The sequence below is a fragment of the Petaurus breviceps genome, unplaced genomic scaffold (assembly GCF_028583685.1).
Source record: "Petaurus breviceps papuanus isolate PSGF00001 unplaced genomic scaffold, PetGlider_PUasm1.0 176, whole genome shotgun sequence".
Lineage (NCBI taxonomy): Eukaryota > Metazoa > Chordata > Mammalia > Diprotodontia > Petauridae > Petaurus > Petaurus breviceps.
In genome coordinates, this window is record NW_027185771.1 from 15123454 (window position 1) to 15144879 (window position 21426).

A 21426-nucleotide genomic window follows, 5' to 3' on the forward strand; every position below is an offset into this window, starting at 1 on the left:
TGGAGGTAGGTGCTATTACTAGTATCATCTTATTAATTAGAAGCAAGATTGATCCATTAAATGATGTGCTCATATCCACAGAGTTAGTGTCTTGAGTGTGTCTGACACAGACCCTGATCTCAAAAAGTTTCCAGTCTAAATCCTAGCCTCTATCACAGTCCAGGTAGGTGCCACCCCCTTTCTGGCATTTTCCCTTAACATGGAAGAGATCTCTCCTTTTGACCTCTAGAGCTCTTTTTGTGTGTCCCACCAAGTTAGACCTTATCATACACAGTCTCAGTCTCTTTTCCCCCATCATTTTCCATGCTGTGGTTTTTCTAGGTTATCTTTTCATGAATTTATATCTTCTCTCTCTAATTAGGCTACACGAATACATGAAGGCTGAGATCAGTTTCTTATCCAAATTTGTACCTCTCTATTCCTCAATCCCCTCCTCCCCCAACAATTCAGTCCCTTACAAGTGCTCAAATGCTGGCCAGACACAGAAACAAGTAAGACCAAGTTAGAGACACATGTAGGTAGGAATCTAAAAAGGAGCAAGGAATTCCAACCTAGGTTCCTTATATGACCTATGGAAAGTCACTGATTCTTTCTGCAAGACCTTGAATTGGAGGAATACATGGAGAAAGGGCTGGATTTGGATTCCTAAGACCTGGGTTCCAGTCCTGACTCACTTGCTGGTTCTGTGCACTTGGACAAGTGATTTTATTTCTCTAGGCTTTAGTTTCCTCATTTGTAACATGAGATTTGGATCTAGAATGCCTTTATGGTTCTTTTCTAAATCCCAGTTGGTTAGTTATGGAAACAATACATTCTACTAATGAAGGGCAGTAAAGATCTGGATGAAGAAGGACACATCTAGGGATCTCCTGGAGAAATCCCAGGTAAAAGTGAGCGCTTGACAACTTTACCAAGAGGATCTCTCCAGAGCCAATGTGGATGGAACCTCTGCATCCACTGAATTCTCTCTTTTATTCAATTTTATTTTATTTTCATGAAGATTCACATTTTCCCCATCCCCACCTCCTCCTACCCGCAGACAAGAAAAACAAAGCCCCAGTTATAAACATGCAAAGTCATGCTAAATGTATTCCCATGTTTCCCATGACCAAAAAACTTGTCTCAATCCAACACATCTCCATTAAGAGATGGGTAACGGTCATCATGAATCTTCTGGAATTGCTGTTGGTCACTGTAGCGATCAGAGTTCCTAAATCTTTCAGTTATTTGTCTTGATGATATTATTATTGTATAAATTACTCCCCTGGCTCACCTCACACCACTCTGCATCTGTAAGATGAATTGAAATTCGAATGTGATATTCAACTCTAATGATACCTCCTCCAAGGAAGTATTCTCTGACCTCAGGAGCCTAATTATCTTTCTTTGCTCAGATCTATCTGATTAAGTTTAAGTGTATCTGTCTGATCAGCCCCTCAATCAGAAAGCATTTATTAACATGGAACAGGGGAAACTAAGATACTGTCCCCAAGGGTCTTATATTCTACAGGAGGAAAAGAGCATGTACAAATTTAACAATTTACAAAAGAAATATAAAGGTGGGGATTGATTGCATAAATCACTCAAAGTCACCCCCACCCCCACACAAAGACATACTTAAATTAAATGATAAGATCTGGCCTGGATACCTCTTTGAATTAATCAATGATATTTCAACTAGACTCAATGAGAAACCTATTCAGATCAAGTGAGAGACTTTTTACTGTTCAGTTGTATTAAGACTCAGAGACATCATTTGTATTTTCTTGGCAAAGATACTGGAGTGGTTTGCCATTTCCTTCTCTAGTTCATTTTGTAGATGAGGAAACTGAGGCAAACAGGGTAAAGTGACCTACCCAGGGTCACACGGTTGGTAAGCCTTTGAGTCTTCCTGACTCTAGGTCTTGCACTCTATCCACTTTGTCACCTAGCATAAAGAGGAGCAGTCCCCTTCAATCCCTAGCCTCAATCTCTTCTCCTTTTCTCCTAACCTTGGCCAGAGAAGTCTCATGAACTTCAAAAGGTGAAGACAATTTAGACTTTTTCTACAAATTTCTAGCAGTATCTCATAAACATCTGACAACAACATGTGTAACAGGAGCCAATGAAGGACTAGCTGAGATGAAGAAAATAGATTCAGGACTCTATGAAGAACCCAGAAGAAATGCTACACTATACCCAAGGGGAACAACGTGAGGACGGACACACACACACACACACACACACACACACACACACACACACACACACACGGTTTTTTTTTCCAGGAGTTTTTACTCTTTGCCACATGTGAGTCCTCTTTTCCCCTCAAACTTTGTATGTACTTGTGGGAGAGCGTGTCCTAACCTGTCAGGGCATGTTTTGTATCAACCATACCACTTTAAAAAGGGGTAATTGCTGTATGACTGATAATAGTGGTGCCAAGCACACTGATGGGGGCTCGTGAACATACTAGAAAACCAACCCCAACTCCTCAGGGTGTGCCCTAGAGCCCTGGGGATATGGCGGCACACTTTGGGGACTTGTCAGTGAAAGAGGGATCTGGGATAGTGCCTTGGATAATATGCTACACGAAGCAGACACAAGGTAACTTGGGAGGAATGTGAGAACTAGCAGGTGAGTGAGATCAAGGAAAGGCCCCAAAGAAGAGATAACGATTGAGCTTTGAAATCAACTAGGGATTCTAAGAAAGAGACAGTCATGGGGAACAGCCTGGACATACACTGAGACAGCACATGGGATACTGTGTATGAAGAACATCAGGCAGGCCAGTTTGGCTTGTCCGTAGGGTTCTTGTGAGGAAACAATGTGTAATAAGTCTGGGAGGTCTTTGTGAAGGGCCTTAACTGTTAGATAGGGAAGCTTGTATCTTATCCTAGAGACAATAGGAGTCAGGAGAGAGACCTGGTCAGATCTGTGCTTTATGAATTTCACTGCCATTTGTGTGGGATAGAGACACTTTTTTTTTTTTAAGTTAGAAGTTGCATTGAATGATGGGAAAGAGTGTCAGAATTAGAGGACCTGGATTCAACTGACCACTTTACTACACTTGGGACTCTAGGCAAACTACTATGACTTTAGTTTTTTCATCTGTAAAACAGGCTGGTTGAATGAGAAGACCTCTAAAGCCTCTTCCAATCTTAAATCTGTGAAACTCTCAGTATGTGTGTTGCAGGCTCCTTTGTAGCAAGGTTTGATCTTGGCACTTTGCTTAGTGCACTCTACATGACAGGAGTTTAATACATTACCTCTGATCTTGTGGAATTGAATAGGCCCAAACATACAAAGGATCACAAACATTACAAGCTGGAAGTGACCCTAGACTTTTTTAGTTCAGCCCTCTCATTATATTGGGAAGGAAACAGGCCCAGGGAGGAGTGAAGATTTGTCTAAGGTCACTCAGGTAGTAATTAGTAACAGACAGATCTGAAGCTGGGTCATCTCATTCAGGTGTGTCTCTCTGAGGCACGCCAGCCCAGGTATGGCTCCTGAGAACTTTGGGGCCAGGCCTGGGGCAAAGAGGTCTGGCCCAAAGCTAATGAGGATGAAGGCTCCCTTTGCCCACCACTCAAGGCTGGAGAGGAAGAGCCCTGCTTCTTTGCACTTTGGGATTCTCTTACACCTTCCTTCCCCACACATACTCTTCTTTCCAATGACACTAACCTTCTGGCTGTTCCCTGAACAAGACACTCCATCCCTTGGCTCCCGGTGTTCTCTCACGTCTGGAACGATCTCCCTCCTCTGACCCTATTGTGACTCCCCCCTTCCTTAAGTCTCAACTAAAATCCCACTTTCTAGAGGAAGCCTTCCCCAACCTCTCTTAATTCTAGTGTTTTTCCTCGGTTAATTATTTTCTATTTATCCTGAATACTGTTTGCTTTGTATACATGTTTGCATATTGTCTACTCTACTAGGTGTAAACTCCATGAGGGTAGGGATTGTTTTTTCCTCTATTTTTGCTCCCTCAGCGCTTAGCACAGAACCTGGAACACAGTAGGACCACCACAAATGTTTATTGATTAATTCCTGCAGTAATAACAAACATTCATAGTGAAGTTACAAGCTTGGGAGAGGCCTGGAGCAGCAGAGGTGTCTTAAGACACTTTCCCTTATCTTCAAAAATGCGAAAGAAGGGCTTGGTCACCCCAAAGGCGACGCCCATCCTCCCCCATCTAGTCTATTAGACCGGATGGGAGTTAAACCCCGCTCTGACCCCTTCATCAGCCATCTGGGATCCCCTCGGTCTCCAAGGTTTGTGGTGAATCCCTACCCAGAACAGTCACACACTTCTCATTTTGGAGGCTTCTGCTTACTCTTCCCAGCCCCCAACTGACTAAGTTTCTCTCTCTCTGCAAAACAAGGAGGGGTCTGGCCAAATCAAAGCAGGTAGCGTGAGAACCCGCAGTAAATCTGGCTGCCACATAAAGGGCAGGGGACCAGGACTGGGTGGAGCCGAGAATTAAGGAGCTGGGCTTTGCGATCGCCAGATGAAAGTAGTCGAGCTTCTGGCGACTGTTATTAACCTACAAAAACAGCTGAGAGGAGGAGGAGGGGAGGGGAGGGGAGTGGGAGGGGAAGGGGGGGGGGCTTGTGGATTGTGGGAAGTCCCAGGAAAGTCCTGACGCCCCACTTCGTTCTCCATATGCTCGGCGGGGGCGGTCAATCCGTCCTGTTTTAGACCCCCGGTTCCCTCTTCACGAGACCTCCAGAGGCGCCCCCGTTTTCCCCCACCTCCTCCAGCCGGCAATGGCCTGAGGTTACATGGGCACCAGTAGTTATACGCCCTCATCCCCTTACGGACTAGGTCATGAAACAAAGCCTGGGTGGGCGCATCCCAGGGCGCAGGGAGGACACATCCCACGCCTTCGAGGCTCGCAGGCTCTCCTTCTGACACTGACTTCTCCGTATTGGACTCAGTCCTCGCTAGAGCGGTCCACACTGCCCCCGCCCTTTATTCTCAGTCCCAGGTCGGTCTCCGCGTCATCCGAACCTGGACCTTCCTCCCATTCAGACTATTCCCGGTTAATTTGGTGCCTAGTCATTCCCATCCCAGAATTAGGTCTTTTGACTCAGCTCTCTTGGAACCAGGACTCACCAGTGCCTAGTTCCTCCCCTCCCAACCTGGCCAAGCCCCGAACCTGAGCCTGCCTTTTCCCTTCGGGCCCGGCTTCGCAATCCCCCTTCCAGGCAAGTAGTAGACACTTAACAAGTGTACGACAGACTGACTTCCCTGGACTGCAATTGGGAGAAGGAGCATGCAAGTGCCGACGCAGAAGTCCAAAGAAGCCAGGGAGGGGCCACGGATGGGGAGGTCCCAGTAACTGTAGGGGTGCTGGGAAGGTCTGGGGGCCTCTAGATACTTGGGATTCCACCTTTAGAAAGCTCTTTCTGGGAATGAGTGAACCTTACTCTCATTGGATTTGGCTTAAGCAGGGAATAACCTACACACTCAATTGGGTATCTTACCCTACAGGAAAGTAGGGGGGGAAGAGAAAAAAGGGGGGGGGATGATAAGAAGGGAAGGCAGAGTGGGGAAAAGGGGAGTTAGAAGCACACACTTTTGAAAAGGGACAGTCAAAGGAGAAAATGGAATACATGGGGGGCGGGATAGGATGGAGGGAAATATTTCTTTCACAACATAACTACCATGGAAATGTTTAGCGTAACTACACACGTATAACCTATATTGAATTGCTTATCTTTCCAGTGGGGGTGGGTGAGGAGGGAAGAAGGGAGAGAATGTGGAACTCAAAGTTTTAAAAACAAATATTAAAAATTGTTTTTACGTGCAATGGGGAAATAAGATATACAGGCAATGGGGTATAGAAATCCATCTTGTCCTACAAGAAAGTAAGGGGGGAGGGGTGGACATAGAGGGTAGATTGGGGGAGGGGTATTCTGGATGCTTGCCATCTTGGGGTGGGGGGAAGGGGAGAGACGGGAGAAAATTCGTAATTCAAAATCTAGTGGACATGAATATTGAAAACTAAAAAATAAATTTTTTTTTTAATGAAAAGAAATCCCTTTCTTTGGATTGCAGCACCCTTAGGGTTAAAATGTAAATCTCTGGGAGGGGGGTAAGTACTGAATTACTTTATCAGATCTTTTCCTAAAGCACAGTACCCCAAGTAGTACTAGGTCTAGTCTTCTTGGAGAGGGGAGGAGGAAGGGGGTATAATGCAGCCATACAAGGAACAATAGAACCCATAAAGGCACTCAATAACTGTGTTGTACTCTACTTTCAGTGAAAATAGGCTTCCCCTTGGCTTCTGAAGCCCAGCTCTACCTAGGTCCAATGCCACTACTTCTGAGAGGTGCCCCATAGTCCCTCTTCTCCCCGTTGCTGCTGGTGGTGCTCAGTCTGTTTGACTCTCCCTGATCCCCTTTGGGGTTTTCTTGGCAAAGATACTGGAGTGGTTTGCCCTTTCCTTTTCCAGCTCATTAAGAATCTGAGGCAAACAGGGTGAAGTGACTTATCCAAGGTCACACAGCTAGTAAAGGTCTGAGGCCAGATTTTAACTAATAAAGATGAGTCTTCCTGACTCTAGGCCTGGAGCTCTGTCCACTATGCCACCCAGCTTCCTTGTTGTTGCGTTCTCCCTAAAGAATCTTGTATTTACTCATCAGGGTCTATAGTCTTCCTTCCCCTACCCAGCCTCTTAATAGAATATAAACTTGAGGACAAGGACTGCTTGCTTTAGGGTTTTCTATCCTTGGTACCAGGTACATAGTAGATGCTTAATTCATGTTTGAGTTGACTTGCGCCAATCTGCAAGTAACTTCATATCTGAACCTCTTTTTCCCCATCAGCAAAATGGGGATAAAAGTAATGGGGCTGCAATTTTACAGCACCTTGCTGCATAAAAAGCATTTTTTTTCTTAAATTCTGACCTGCCATCTCCTAATTCCATACACTAGCAGAGGACCATCCCTCAAGTCCCAAAGCCTTCCTTAATCACCTGCATCCCTTTCTGAATCCTTTTTTAAAGGTAAGCTTAGGTACCCTGGTTTGGGGAAGAGTTCCCTAATTTTGACTAAACTCAAACCTTTCCTTCACTAATTTGTCTAGAAAACTGTCTTCCTTTGGCCCTCTCCTTGGCCCCCATTATTGACCATCTGGTATTAAACTTTCCTGGGTACAGGTCATATCCTTCCCCACCCCACCCCCAGCTAAATTCAATTTAATTGAACATGTCTTAAGCTCCTTCTGTATGTATACAAAGATGAACACTAAACCTACCCTAAAGAAGGCTACTTTTTTCGGGGAAGCTCAGTCTGGGCTATAAGTATGTCACAGACAAGACTGTAGCAGGTAATTTGATGAGGGAGATACCATTAAGGACTTGGGGGGGGTGAAATCAGGGAGATAGCACCTGGGCTGAGCTAAATGATCCTCAGGGGAGGGGAAGAGGTGGCACAGGAGACTTTGTGTGTACAATCTGCAGAGATGGAGGCTGGTATGTGCTTTGGGGAGGACTGAATCCAGAGAACCCCAGAATCCCCTGGTCTAGAAGGATCTGGAAAAGAGATGGTGAGAGGCAGGGGAGCAGTGGATTTGGAGGGAGTCAGAAATGGGGTGGAATTCAGGCACTTAGTGGCTGTGTGATCCTGGACACACAGCACCTCCACTCCTGAATCCCCCTTCCTAAAAGGGGACTAAGGACAGGGCCCAGATCTGAGGATGGCTGTCAGGATCATATACAGTCAAGACAACAGGCATTTATTTATTGTCTACATTTATTAAGGCCAGCATCGTGCTAAGTACTGGTGATACAAAGAATAGCAAAAAAAAAAAAATGATCCCTGCTTTCAGAGGGCTCACAGTCTAACTTGGGGAGAGATGAGCAAACATCTGAAGACACATCCAAGCTATATACAGAATTGGTGACAATCTCAGAGGGAAAAGAACTAAGATTCAAAGTGGGAAACACTTCTTGTAGAAGGTGGTGAGGAAGTCAGGAGGTACAGGTGAGGAGGGGAGGATTCCAGGCTGGGGAGCAGCCAGTGGAAATGCTTGGAGTTAAGAGATGGCATGCCTTGTGTAAGGGAGAGCCAGAAGGCCATAGCCACTGGACTGTAGAGTAAACGGCAGGGTTAAAAAAGGTGTAAGAAGCCTGGAGAGGTTGGCGGGAGGCAGGTTATTAAGAGCTTTGAATGCCAAGCAGAAGCTCTTATATTTGATCCTATGAGTGATCAGGAGTCTGTGGAGTTTATTGAATGGGGGAAAGGGAGGTGACATGGTCAGACCTGTGCTTTGGGAATATCAATTTAACAGATGAGTGGACTGGAGTAGGCAGGGAGACAGACTTACTACAACTGTCCAAGAAACATTATTTATTAAAGCAAAAATGAAACTATTACTATCCTCAAGGAGCTTAAATTCTATTGGGGTTGGGGAGGAACATTTGCATGGAAAATAACACGGAAAAAAACATATATATAAGGCAACTTCCAAGGGAAGGTTAATAGTGAATGGGGAGATCAGAACAGACTGTGTGGGAGGTGGCATTGGGGGTGGGCTTTGAAGGAAGCTAGGAATTCTGAGGAAGAGGTGAGGAGGGCATATATTCCAGGTATTAATAATAATTAATAATAGTGCTCTAAGATTTTCAAAGTGCTTCACAGTAACCCAGTGCTGTTCAGTGTTTTTTTCAGTCACGTCTCACTCTTGGTGACCCCATCTGGGGTTTTCTTGGCAGAGACAGTGGAGTGGTTTGCCATTTCCTTCTCCAGCTCATCTGACAGATGAGGAAACTGAGGTAAACAGGGTGAAGTGACTTGCCCAGGGTCACATGGTTAATAAGTGTCTGAGGCCCGATTTGAACTTACGAAGATGAGTTTTCCTGATTCCAGGCCTGGCATTCTATGAATTAAAATTAAATTTAAAAAATTCTATGAATTAAAAGAAAATGGCTCCACTTTGACACCTAGTGAAGTAGGTGCTATTATTATCCTCATTTTATAGATTACTGAGTCACCAGAGATGCCAAGTGACTTGCCCAGGAGTCATACAAGCTATTAAGTGTCTGAGGCAAGATGTGAACTCAGGACTTCCTGACTCCAAGTCCCTACTATCTATCTACTACACCATCTAACTGCCTTTTTTAGGGGCCTTTATACACTGGGAACAGTAAGCAGACTGACTGACTGGAAGGTAGAATTCTGAAGGACAGTAATACTTTAAAAAGCTGGAAAGACAGACAAGAGCCAGATTATAAAATGCTTTGAAAGCCAAACAGAGGAGCTTATATTTTATCCCACCTAGACAGAAAATGGAGCCAGTGACATTTCTCTATGCTTTAGGAATATCATTTTTGCAGCAGGGTGGAGAGCAGATGAGAGAGGGGAGAGTCTGAAGACAAGGATGCCAATAATTAGGAGGCTGTCATCATACCCGTGGTGAGTTGTGGCAAGGGTCTGAATTACTGTGGGATGGTGACCATCTAGATAGAGAGAAGGGGATGGATGGGGCTGTAACATGGAAGTAAAATTGACAAGACTTGGCAACAAGATGGAGATGTGAGGGACAGGCAAGAATAAAAAGGCAAAGACTACAAACCTGTGGGACTGAAGGATGGAACTGTCCTCAAGAGAATTAGAGGAGTTGGTCGTACAGGTGGCTGGAGGAGAGGTCTGGACAGATGCTTTGGGGAGTGGGATGGACAGTTAATCTAGGAATAGTACAAAGGCTGGTACCATAGACAGAGAACCGTCAACAAGCTTGAGTTCAAATCCCACTTCTGATCTGACCTGTGTGATTGTGGACCAGTCACTTAACTTCAGTTTCTCTCCATTTGGGAGTTGGGTTAGTTTATCTCTGGGGTCCCTTCATCTAAGATCTATGACAGCCAACAGCAGGAATTGAGTTGAGATTACATAAAGTACACTGGTAGTGGACTCAGTCCACCCAGCTGTGTGACTTTTTCCATCCCAGCATGCATGTAGGAGCAAGAGAAAGTAAATGTTTGGAGTTACTCAGGATTGGGCTTTGGAAAGGGATGGGTGTCCATACAACAAAGGGAAAAGGGATTGGAGGGTGCAACAAAGTGTTAAGTTGAACTGCTTAACTATCAGGACAAGATTTAGAAAGTCCACAAACATTTTTAAGCTGCTCCTAGGGTACTAGGGTAACAGGCACTGTGCTAGGCACAGGGGAAACAAACAAAAAAACCCTGTACTTGTTCTCCAGCTCAGTCTAGTGAGAAGACAAGATGCAAAAAACTCCATAAGTAAGACACCAGATATATTGGAGATAGTCTATATTGGGAATGAGAATTGAAAAGGGTTTTTTGCAGCAACTGAAATTTTAGCTATGACTTGAAGCAAACCAGAGGGAAATGAGAAAGAAGAAAAATCTAGGCATGAGGAAACAGTGAGGGAAAATGCTGGGAGTTAAGAGATGGTGCATCTTATGTTTTAGGAGAAGAGATTTTGGAGTGATGGAGCTAAGGAAAGAAGAGGGAAAGTGTAAACAGCAAAGAGGTCAGTAACACTTAATCCCAGGGGGGAAGGGAAGAAGAGGGGAGTAGAATAAAAAGATTGGAAAAGTGGGAAGGGATGAGGTTATGAAGGGCTTTAAAAGCCAAATGGTAGATTTTATATTTGACCCTGGAGGTGGTAAGGGAGCCACTGAAGTTTACTGAATAGAAGGGTGATAGGGTCAGAAATGCAGGTCTCTGGTCTAGGAAGATCAATGTGACAGGTGAATGGCAGCCATACTATGGTGGAGAGAGCTTTGAGGCAGACAAGACACCATCAGGATATTGCAACAGTCCAGGCATGAGGTGATGAGGGCCTGCACCAGAATGATGGCAGTGTCAGAGGGCAGCAGGGGAGATGTTGGACATTCAGTGCCTACTATGTACCAACAATGGGGACACAAAGAAAGACAAAAAACCATTCTTGTTCTCAAGGAGCTCACGGTCGAACAGAGGTAGAACTGACAGGGCTTGACAACAGATTGGATGCGGTCAGAACTGAGGAAACACCGGGGTTTCCAGTCTGGGTGACTGGGAAGATTCCGGGGAACCAGGAGGCCGAGATGAAGAGGGAGAGAAGTCAAAGGAGGGAGAACATGGCCAAAAAAGATGTGATGTGACAGTCTGGGAAAGCAAGAAAGGGTGGAATTATGTCGAGGTTTGGGTGAGGCACTGGGAAAGATGGAAGGACAGATGGTTATGGTCAGAGAGAGGAAGAGCAGAATTATGGATGATAGAGGTAGGATACTTGTTTAAGGAGCAGCTGTAAGTACAGATCAAGAGAGTTGAGGAGGGGCAGCTAGGTGGTGCAGTGAATAGAGCACCAGTTCAAATCTGGCCTCAGATACTTAACACAAAAAATAACCGTGTGACCTTGGGCAAGTCACTTAACCCCAATTGCCTTCCAAAAAGAATAAAAACCAAAAACAAGAACAAAACAAAGAGAGTTGAGGAGGTTGAATGGGAAGCAAAGGGTATCTAAGGAGGTGCCATCATACAAATCGAATTCTCCTACCTAATAAGGTTGCCAGAGAGAGGAAAAAAGGTATATTAGATACTGGATTCCCTGAGAAAGTTAGAATAATCTGATAGGTACTGCTGTGGCTGGTAGCCACAAGGATCTGGATAGGTTGATATATTTGAATGGAGTGGACCTCCAAAGAGGAGAGAGATCAGTCAGTGATGGTGGTATGGAAAGTGTGATGAGGAACAAGAAATGTGCCTCATCTTCCTGGTTCAGTGGGAAAAGGGAAGAGAAGAATGAGGAAGGGTCCATTCAGGGCTGGAGAGGGTGGCTAGGGATGAAGGATGTTTGAGAGGTGGGATGGGGAGGACCAGATTTCTATGATTACATGATAGAAGGATTGTAAAAGGTATATGTCTAATATAAAGGGTAATATAAAAGGCTCTAGAGTCAGACACAAGGTGGGGGTGGGCTGACATGAGTATGAGAAATGTGGGAGTGGGGATCAGGGCATGGAGTATCCCTTTAGGCAGCCTTTGATCAGATCACTGAGATCCTTTTTTTTCTTCCTCTTAATAGTATTTTTTTTTCCAACTACATGTAAAGAAAGTCTTCAACATTCACTTTATTTTTTTTGCTTTTTGGAGGGCAATTGGGCTTAAGTGACTTGCCCAAAGTCACATGGCTAATAAGTGTGTCAAGTGTCTGAGGCCGTATTTGAACTCAGGAGGGCCACCTAGCCACCCCATCAACATTCACTTTCAAAAGATTTTGAGTCCCAGATTTTTTTCCCTTCCCTTCTTTTTCTCCTTTCCCAAGATAGCAAGCAATTTGATGTAGGTTATATATGTACAATCATATTAAACATATTTTCACATCAGTCATGCTATGAAAGAAGAATCAGAACAAAAGGGAAAAACCATGAGAAGAAAAATCAAAACAAAGAAAATAGTCTGCTTTGTTCTGCACTCAGATTCCATAGCTTTCTCTGGATGCGGTTAGCATTTTCTACCACAAGTCTTTTGGAACTGTCTTGGATCACTGTATTCCTGAGAAGAGCTAAGTCTATCAAGTGAGTCATGGCACAATGTGCTGTTACTGTGTACAATGTTCTCTTGGTTCTGCTCACTTCACTCAGCTTTAGTTCATGTAAATCTTTCCAGGTTTTTCTGAAATGCTCCTGCTCACCATTTCTTATAACACAATAGTATTCCATTACATTCATATACCACAACCTGTTCAACCATTCCCTAGTTGATGGACATCCCCTCAATTTCCAATTCTTTGCCACCATAAAAAGTTGCTACAGACATTTCTGTACATGTGGGCCCTTTTCCCTTTTTTATGATCTATTCAGGATACAGACCTAGTAAAATCACTGTGATTCTGAATGGGACCATGAAGCAGTATACTGTCACATCCTCCCCAGTAGCTAAGGTATTATGGTCCTGAGTAGAAGGTATGTCTGTGAGTGGGTGGGGGTCAGAAGGCTGGGGGGCAGATGGAGACCACCTGTTAGGACCTGAAGGTCAAGGCAACTAGTTGGTAATAGGCATATCTGAGATAACTGCCCCTTTCAAAGGTAGCCAGGCTAGCTTTGCTTTAAGCTGACATTTTGTACAAGAGACTTTCCCCACCCCCAAATTCTCTATATACCAGGTACTTTCAATTTATTCTGAATATATCTTTAATGGACATAATTACCTGCATATGGTTTCCCTCACTATACTGTGTGATCCTTTAGGGTAAGAAATGTTTTGGGCTTTTTTTTATATTCCCAAGGCTTAGCACAGTGCCTGGTAGCACTTAGTGTCCAGCACATAGTAGGCACAATATAATTGCTAGCTATTATCAGTGTAATTGTCTTTTATTTACTTATGTTTGGTTGTTTCCTTTAGAAGGTAAGCTTGCAGAAAACAGGAGCTATTTCCTTTTTAATCTTGGCATCCTCAGGACCTAGCACTGTGTCTCTCTACATACTTGAGTGATCCCCATTCCATCCCTTCTATAGATTGCCCCTTCTATCATCCCTACCCTCTACTAAATCTTCAGTCTTTTCCTGTCCATTGGCTGATTCTCTACTGCCTACATGTCTCAGGAGTAACCTAAGATCAAGGCTCTCCCCTTTACTAGCCAGGAGACCTTGACTGAACAAGTCAGTTCCATTTCCATTTCCTCATCGGTAATAATAATTACACAACAGACCTTTGAAGGGTTGTTTCGAGCATTAGTCAACTAGTATTTAATAAATACCTACTGTGTGCTGAGCACTATGCTAAGTATTGGACATGCAGTCTAATGGGGGAGATATCATGCAAACAACTCTGTACAAAGAAGACAGGATAAATTGAGGGTAGTCTCAGAGGGAAGAGACTAAGATTAAGGAGACTTGGAAAGGTTTGTAGGAGGAGGGACTTTAGCTGAAACTTGAAGGAATTCAGGAAAGCCTGGGGGTGGAGACTGGAGGGAATTCCAGGCATGGGGACAGACAGTGAAAAAGCTTATAGTTAGGAGGTGTTGTATCTTGTGTGAGGAATAGCAAGGAGGTCAGTGACAGGGAATCACCAAGTACCCGGGGTGAAGTGTGAGAAGACTGGAAAAGGTAGGAGGAGGCCAGGACATGAAGGGTTTAAAAACCAGAAGATTCCATATTTTATCTTAAAAGTTTTTTATTATACTATTATGGATGACTAATGTGGAAACACATTTAACATGACTGCACATGTATAACCTATATCAGATTGCTTGCTTCTTGGGGAGGGGGAATAGGAAGGAGGGAGGAAAATCTGGAACTCAAAAATACTTTTAAAAGTTAATGTTGAAAACTATCTTTACGTGTAATTGGAAAAAATAAAACATTATTGACAAAAAATATTATACTATATTATGGAAATACTTGTTTTGTTCCATAAATCAAAAATCAAATAAATTAAAATTTAAAAAATAATAGGGAGTCACTGAATGAGGGAGAGGAGGGGAGGAAGGGAGACCAAACAGCAGGCTAATGCAATAGCCTATGTTTGAGGTGATGACAGCAATGCAACCTTTCTTCTTCTTCTTTTTTTTTTTGCTTTTTGGAAGGCAATTGGGGTTAAGTGACTTGCCCAAAGTCACACGGCCAGTAAGTGTGTCAAGTGTCTGAGGCCAAATTTGAACTCAGGTCCTCCTGAGTCCAGGGCTGGTGCTTTATTCACTGAGCCACCTAGCCACCCTGCAATGCAACCTTTCTGACGGGTCCACTACAAATGTACTTACACAACCTTAACTGGGCCCTCACCACCGCCAGGCGATCCTACTATATGCATCCATTATCAATTCACTCTCCTACTCTCCACAGCAGCTCTTCCAAAACTTCTCATCCCTCCTCAAACCTCTAATGGCTCCCACTCCCCCCACTCTCAGCTGAGGACCTTGCCTCATCTTTTACAGAAAATACTGAGGCCACTGGCCACGAACTCCTTCTTCCTTGTTTCATTGCACTCATGTCTCCTTCACCCTCCTACATGATGAACCTTACAAAGACTCTCCCTTCTATCTGCTCAATCCCATTCCATCCAGTCTCCTCCAGCAGTACCACTTAATTTCAATCTCTCCATGTCTACTGACTCCTTCCCTACTCCCTACAAACATGCCCCAGTGTCTCCCATTCTCAAAAAATCCTCCCCTAGATTTTTTTATCTCCAATAACTCTTCTACCTTTTGTGGGTAAAGTCCTTAAAATGCACAGCTGCAGCATGCGCTTTCACTTTCCCTTCTCTCACTCTTCTTAACCCCTTGTAATTCCAGTTTCCACCCATATCAATCCACTGACACCGCTCTCTCCAAAGTCACCAAGAATCACACCACAACTGCCCTAAATCCAAAGGCCTTTTCTCAATCCTTATTCTCCTTGACCTCTCAGCAGTCTCTGACGCTGCTGATCACCCTCTCGCCTCCTTGAGACTCTCTTCTCTTTCGGTTGTTGGGAGGCCATTCTCTCCTCTATCTCCTTTGCTGGATCCTCCCCTCCATACAGAACCATAGGTATCTCCATCTCCAAGGTTCTGTCCTGGGTCCTCTTCCCTTTTCCATCTATACTGCTCTTGATGATCTCATTGGTTCCCAAGGATTTAATGGCTATCTTTATGCTGACAATTCTCAAATGTACTTATCATATCCTAATTTCTCTGCTGATCACCAATCTCACATCTCCAAGTGCCTTTCAGAAATCTTGAACTCAACATGTCCAAGACCGAACTCTCTCTTCCCCTAAAAGCCTTTTCCCCTCCTAATTACCGTTTAAGGCAACACCATTCTCCTAATTCTTCAGGCTGGAAAGTCAGACTCGTGTTTCCCTCTTCACTCCCCCTCCCCAAGTATGCAATCTGTTGCCAAGGCCCATCCATTTCACCTCCTTTCTCCTCCATCATCACTCTAGATCAGCCCACACCTGAACTACTGCAATACCCTGCTGGTGGGTCTGCCTGCCTCATATCTCTCCCCACTCCAATCCATCCTCCATTCCCACCCCTACTCCAGTGGCTCCCCATCATATCCAGGATCAAACACAAAATCCTGTGTTTGGCTTTTAAAGGCCTTCATAACTTGACCCCTCCTGTCTTTCTAGTCATCTTATCACTTCCTGCAAAGTCCTCTCTAATCCAGTGACCCTGGCCTCCTGGCTCTCCCACCATCTCTCAGCTCGGCTCTAGGCATTTTATGTGACTGTCCCCCATTCCTGGAAACCTCTCCCTTCTCATCTCCACCTACTTAGGTTTCCTTTAAATCCCAACCAATCTATAAGAAGCCTTTCCCAAGCCCTCTTAATTCTAGTGCCTTCCCTCTGTTAATTATTGCCTATTTAACCTGGGTGGATTTTGTTTGTATATATTGTTGGCTTGTCTCCTCCATAGATTGTGGGATCCTTATAAGGGTAGGGACTATCTTTTGTCTCTTTGTGTATGAATCCCCAGGGTTTATCACAGTTCCTGGCACACAGTAGGCACTTAATAAATGTTTAAGGGGTTGTGAAGTAGATAGAGCTGCAGGCCTGGAGTCAGAAAGATTTAGCTCCCTGAGTTCAAATTTGGCCTCAGATGCTTACTAGCAGTATGACCCCTGGCAAGTCATTTCACCCCATAAGCCTGAATTTCCTCATCAGTAAAATGAGCTGGAGAAGGAAATGGCCAACCACTCCAGTATATTTACCAAGAAAATCACAAATGGGGCCACAAAATGTCAGATACAACTGAACTACAATAATAAAAATATATATAGGGGTGGCTAGGTGGCATAGTAATAGAGCACTGGCCCTAGAGTCACCACCTGGAGTCCCTGGAGGACCTGAATTCAAATCTGGATTCAAACATTTAACACAAAAACTAGCCATGTGACCTTGAGTACCCCAATTGCCCTCCAAAAAAAAAAAAGGAAAAAAATATTTGTAGACTGTATCAGGATGGTGGAAGTTTGAGAATAGAGAAGGGGTATATAGGGGAGATGCTATGGAGGCAGAAATGACAGGGTTTGCCAGCTGATTCCTGTTCAGGGGTAAGAGTGACTAGAAGGATTGATGGTTATGCTTTAGAGTAATAGGGAAGTTGGGAAGGGTTGGGAGGGCTGAAGAGCGGAATCATATGTTTAGTTTTGGACACATTGAGTTTTAGATGTCTACTAGACCTCCAGTTTCATATGTCCAACAGGCACTTTTAAATTCCAGACTGAAGTCTCTAATTCTTGGCTTCCTTCAAGTCACAACTAAAATCTCAACTCTCTACGAGATGCCTTTTCAGGTCCCTCTTAATTTTAACAGCCTTAACTCTGTTGATTATCTCAAATTAATCCTGTATCTAGCTTGTTTATATGTAATTATTCCCATGTTGTCTTCCCAAATGGAGTTGAAGCTCCCCGTGCAGGCACAGGGTGGACACTTACTAAATGTTTCTTGAACAATAAAAACCTGTTCAATTTTCAAATCGAATCGTGAAAGGAGTGGGGAAGAATGTGTGGAATAAGGGAGAAGGGGGAGCTTACTGTGAATGCCTTTAATTTTCTCACTGAAGTAGAGGAAATTCTTTGCAGAGAGGGATTAAGGACAGGAAACTTAAAAAAAAAAGGACGAAGTTCACACTTTCATACCTGTCCAAAGACCCACTTGAAGAGAGTAAGGGTTGCTCTGGAGACCTCAAAATACCAACACATGGGGTCCTTCATGAATTCGACTCCAGTCTTCTCAGTCAAAGTAAAGTAAAATTTATTAAAAGTTCGCTTGCATTAGCACACAGGGTAAGTCTGCGCTAGGTCATTCTATGGCACTCTCACTACTCTATGGTGTGAGATGGGGGTCTTATATACAGAAGGTTGTGGGAGGAATCTAGGGGTGGTCTAGAGGAGGAGTTTGGGAGGGTCTGCAGGAGGAGTTAATGAGGTCAATGAGTAAGGGTTGGAAGCCACCAGGAGACCACAAACAATGGTGGGCTAGGCCAGTGGGAAAGTCTAGTAACAGACCTGCCCCATCAAATGGGATGATTCAATCAAGAGTCCAAGGGAGGTTCCCAGAGCCTGTACCTCAAAGACTCAAGGAGAGGTCAAGGGGGCTCCCAGAACCCATACCTCATCACATGATTAGCCTCCCCGCCCCAATTCATTTTCTGGAACACTCCACACTCTACATACTCAGTTTCAAGAGAAAAGACACAATCGATTTTTGCAAATGCACCCCCAACACCAGACATAGGATTACAAGAACACTGCCCCCAAGACACATTCACGTGCAACCCCAAACTCCACCATACAGACACTCCTTTCTCCCGCACACCACAACAACAGCACTCCCTTTCCATCAGACGCACCCAGGCTAACTCACAACACACTTTCGCCTCGTCCTCCAAGCCCGGCAGGGGCGGGGCTGCTGCTCCTTCTCAGTTCCCAGGCAACTGGAGCTCCGGGATCTCCTCGCCAGCAAAGCCAAACAAACAGTCTCAGGAGGATTCCCTGGACCTCCCCCACCCTAAGTCCCCAGTGGGGCCCGCAGTCCCAGACAATACACAGCAGCCTCGTCTGGGCGTCCGAGGGGTGGTGGAGGACCCTGGAAGGGGCTGCAGGAGGGACAGTCGGGCCCCGGGGCGGGTGGAGACAGGATTCTGCAAATCCCTTCCCTCTTCTCCCCTCCCCTCCCCTCGAGCAGTCTGGTGCTTGGGGGAAGAGGAGTGACCAAGGTGGGGACAGGACCTGGCTACTGGACCGAGGTGCCCCACTCCTGCAGGGGAGGAGCTCGATCTTGGGTCCCCTCCCCTGGCACAGTAGGTGAGATGATCTCCCCCTCCCCACTTTCCAAGGGTCCCTCAAAGGAGACATTTGTAAAGTGCTCGACCCGGTTCGTGGTCCAGGAGTTAGGTACCACATAAATGCTCAGACCCAACAGGTCTCCCTCCCCACTTTCCCAGGGTCCCTGCAGCCCCGCCGGAGGTGGGGAGAGGAGGGACGGCGGGTAGGAATACCGGGAAAAAAGAAAGCACGGGCGTGGAGCCCCGGGAAGGGGAGGAGAAGGGAGGTCCGTCCAGGACAGGGGCCGGGGTCGGGCAGAAGAGGACTGGGTGTCCGCGGGAAGCCGTCGTCCCGCTCACCTGCGGCCGCAGAGCACGTGGGCCGTCGGCTCCCAAACTTCCGGACACTGTCCTGAGGGCGCGAAAGTCTCGGGGGAAGGGGGAGGCTGGGCGGCGGGAGGAGCCGTTCGGGACCCCGCCCCGGGCAGGTTAAAAATTAGCCGGAGGGTTGGCCTGGGGCTTGGGTGGGGAGCCGCGGCCGGAAGGAGGGCCGGGGTCTGCATTCTGTCCGGAGATTGCCCGGGAGTGAGGAGCCTTTCCCTGCAGCTTGCCTCTTTCCCGCCTTCCAACCCCAGCATCTCGTGGATGGGGGAGGGGACCGTTCCCGAGGGTCTGTTCCGGGGCTCAGCTGGCGGTTCCACCTCTGATTGGAGAGCCTGGCTCCAGCCCTCGGGGACAGCCCTGTCTAGAACGGCCGCCGGCGCTACGCTTTCCTCTTCCTGACGCCCAGCTCCGAAAGCCAGCCGGCCACAGTCAAACGCTGCCTTGGCTTCTGTTTTGTTCTCTGTTCCGGAGCGTTAATCCCGAGGCTTCCCCTGGACCAGCTGCTCCGAGCCTGCTTGTCTCCTCCCTCAGCCCCCTCCCCCAGCTAAACCTGGATTGGAGCACACAGTAGGCTCGAGACATGCTTCCGCAGTTGGGAACTAACGCAGCTGTGAGGGTCAGCGACGTTTGGACTTGTAGCATTAGAGTGGCCCTGGATACTACCTAAAACGAAACGGGGGGGGGGGCGGGGTTGGACGGCTGCAGGGCCCCTTCCCTCTGACATTCTGTGTTCTCAGGGCCCTTCCAGCTCTTCCATTCTGGGGTCTTAGGACAGCGCTCCACCTCTACATACCTGCCCTCCCGGTCGCATGGGGAGGAAGTAGCTGCGTGCAGTCGAACAGCCCGGGATTTGGAGTCAATGACCTGCGGTTTATGTCTTTGCCACTTACTAGCCCAGGTGACCTTGACTGAGCAAATCATTTTCTGACTAAACCTTTTTCTGCTCTGTAAAATGTCAGTAATATTTACACTATGGATTATTGGAGTCATTCAGTCAACAAGTGTCTATTATACACATTCTAAATAAGTAACAGACACTTTGCAAAGCATTGGGAAATCAACGAATAGCAGAGTCCCTGCTCTCAAGGAGTTTAGAATCTAACAGAGGAGACAACGTGCAAAAGACTGTGCAGTTGTAAAGAAGATATATACAGGATAGTTTGGGAATAGTCTCAGAGGGAAGGCGTTAAGATTAAGGAGGGTGATTAATAGGGAAGGTGGGATTTTATTTAGGACTCCAGGGAGCAAATTCCAGGCATGAGGGACAGCCAATAAAAATGCTAGCATAGAGAGATGGAGTGTCTTGAATGAGGGAGAACGAGGAGGCCGGTGGATGCTGATCTCAAGAGTATTTGGGAATAAGGTGTGACTACAGTTAAAAAGCCTAGGTTGTGAAGGACTTTAAAAGCCAGAGGCCTTTATATTCAATCCTGTAGGTAATGGGCAGTCACTAGGGTATTTTGAATGGGAAAAGAGGTGATGTGGTTAGACCTGACTTCCAATGAAACAGTATATGCAATACACTTTGTAAACTTAAAAGCCTTAATAAATTAGTATGTGTGGCCTGGGAAAGGCAGCCCCTTCCGAATGTAAACGTAAGCAAACTATCGTGGGGAAAGAAAGTAAACTTTGCTGGAGAAAGAGTCTCATAAAGTCCTTCAAAGACATCCATCCTTTGAACAGAGGCGCTCAAACCAAGTTAGGGGAAAGGTGTAGGCAGGAGTCAGAGATGAATGACACCTGCTCCTTTGCCTTCCACCAGTCTGTAGTGTAGTATGGGGGAATAGGACCTGTGCACCAACAATTGGGACAGGAGGTAGAGTGATGTGTCATCGGGGTTCAGATGCCCGGTAACAGGCAGTGTGGGGCCAAAGGCCCCTCAGGTGGACTCAGCCACAGAACAAGGATGGATCTTTGTACTGTACTTTAGCGCTGGAAGTTCGGGGGGCAGCGGTCCGAGCCAGGACTGACCTGGAGGTGACCCCAAGCAGGGCCTTACCGACCCCAGGTGACCTCCAACAGGCCCAGGTTGCCATTTTGTCCCCGCTTGGATCTTTTCACGGGGCTTCCCGGAAAGGGCAACGGGGGGGCCGAGGGCTGCAGGTGAGGGAGGCCGTGACCTTGTGCTCCGTCCCTTGCGCCCTCGGGATCTGGGAGCACCTGGCGGCCCAACGCGGGCCTCTTCCCCTACCCGGAAGAAAGCCGAGGGGCTAGGAGGGGCTGGGGGCTAGGGAGTGAGTGCGTGCGAGTGCTGTCTCTTCTTCCTCCTCCTCCTCCTCCTCCTCACCGCACTACCCAAACCAATCAGGCCAGCTGCGCCGGGCCGATCCTCCCCTCCCCAGGTCCCTCCTCCACC

At 46.2% G+C, this 21426-nt stretch overlaps 1 long non-coding RNA gene across 1 annotated transcript; it reads right to left on the minus strand.

Moving 5' to 3' along the window:
* Positions 1-841: 841 nt before the first annotated feature.
* On the minus strand, positions 842-21356 carry LOC138159389 (uncharacterized). The gene is made up of 3 exons (XR_011167888.1): positions 19864-21356; positions 17560-19733; positions 842-1290 (listed from the first exon to the last, which is right to left on the minus strand). It is a non-coding gene; the product is annotated as an uncharacterized lncRNA (long non-coding RNA).
* Positions 21357-21426: the final 70 nt, after the last annotated feature.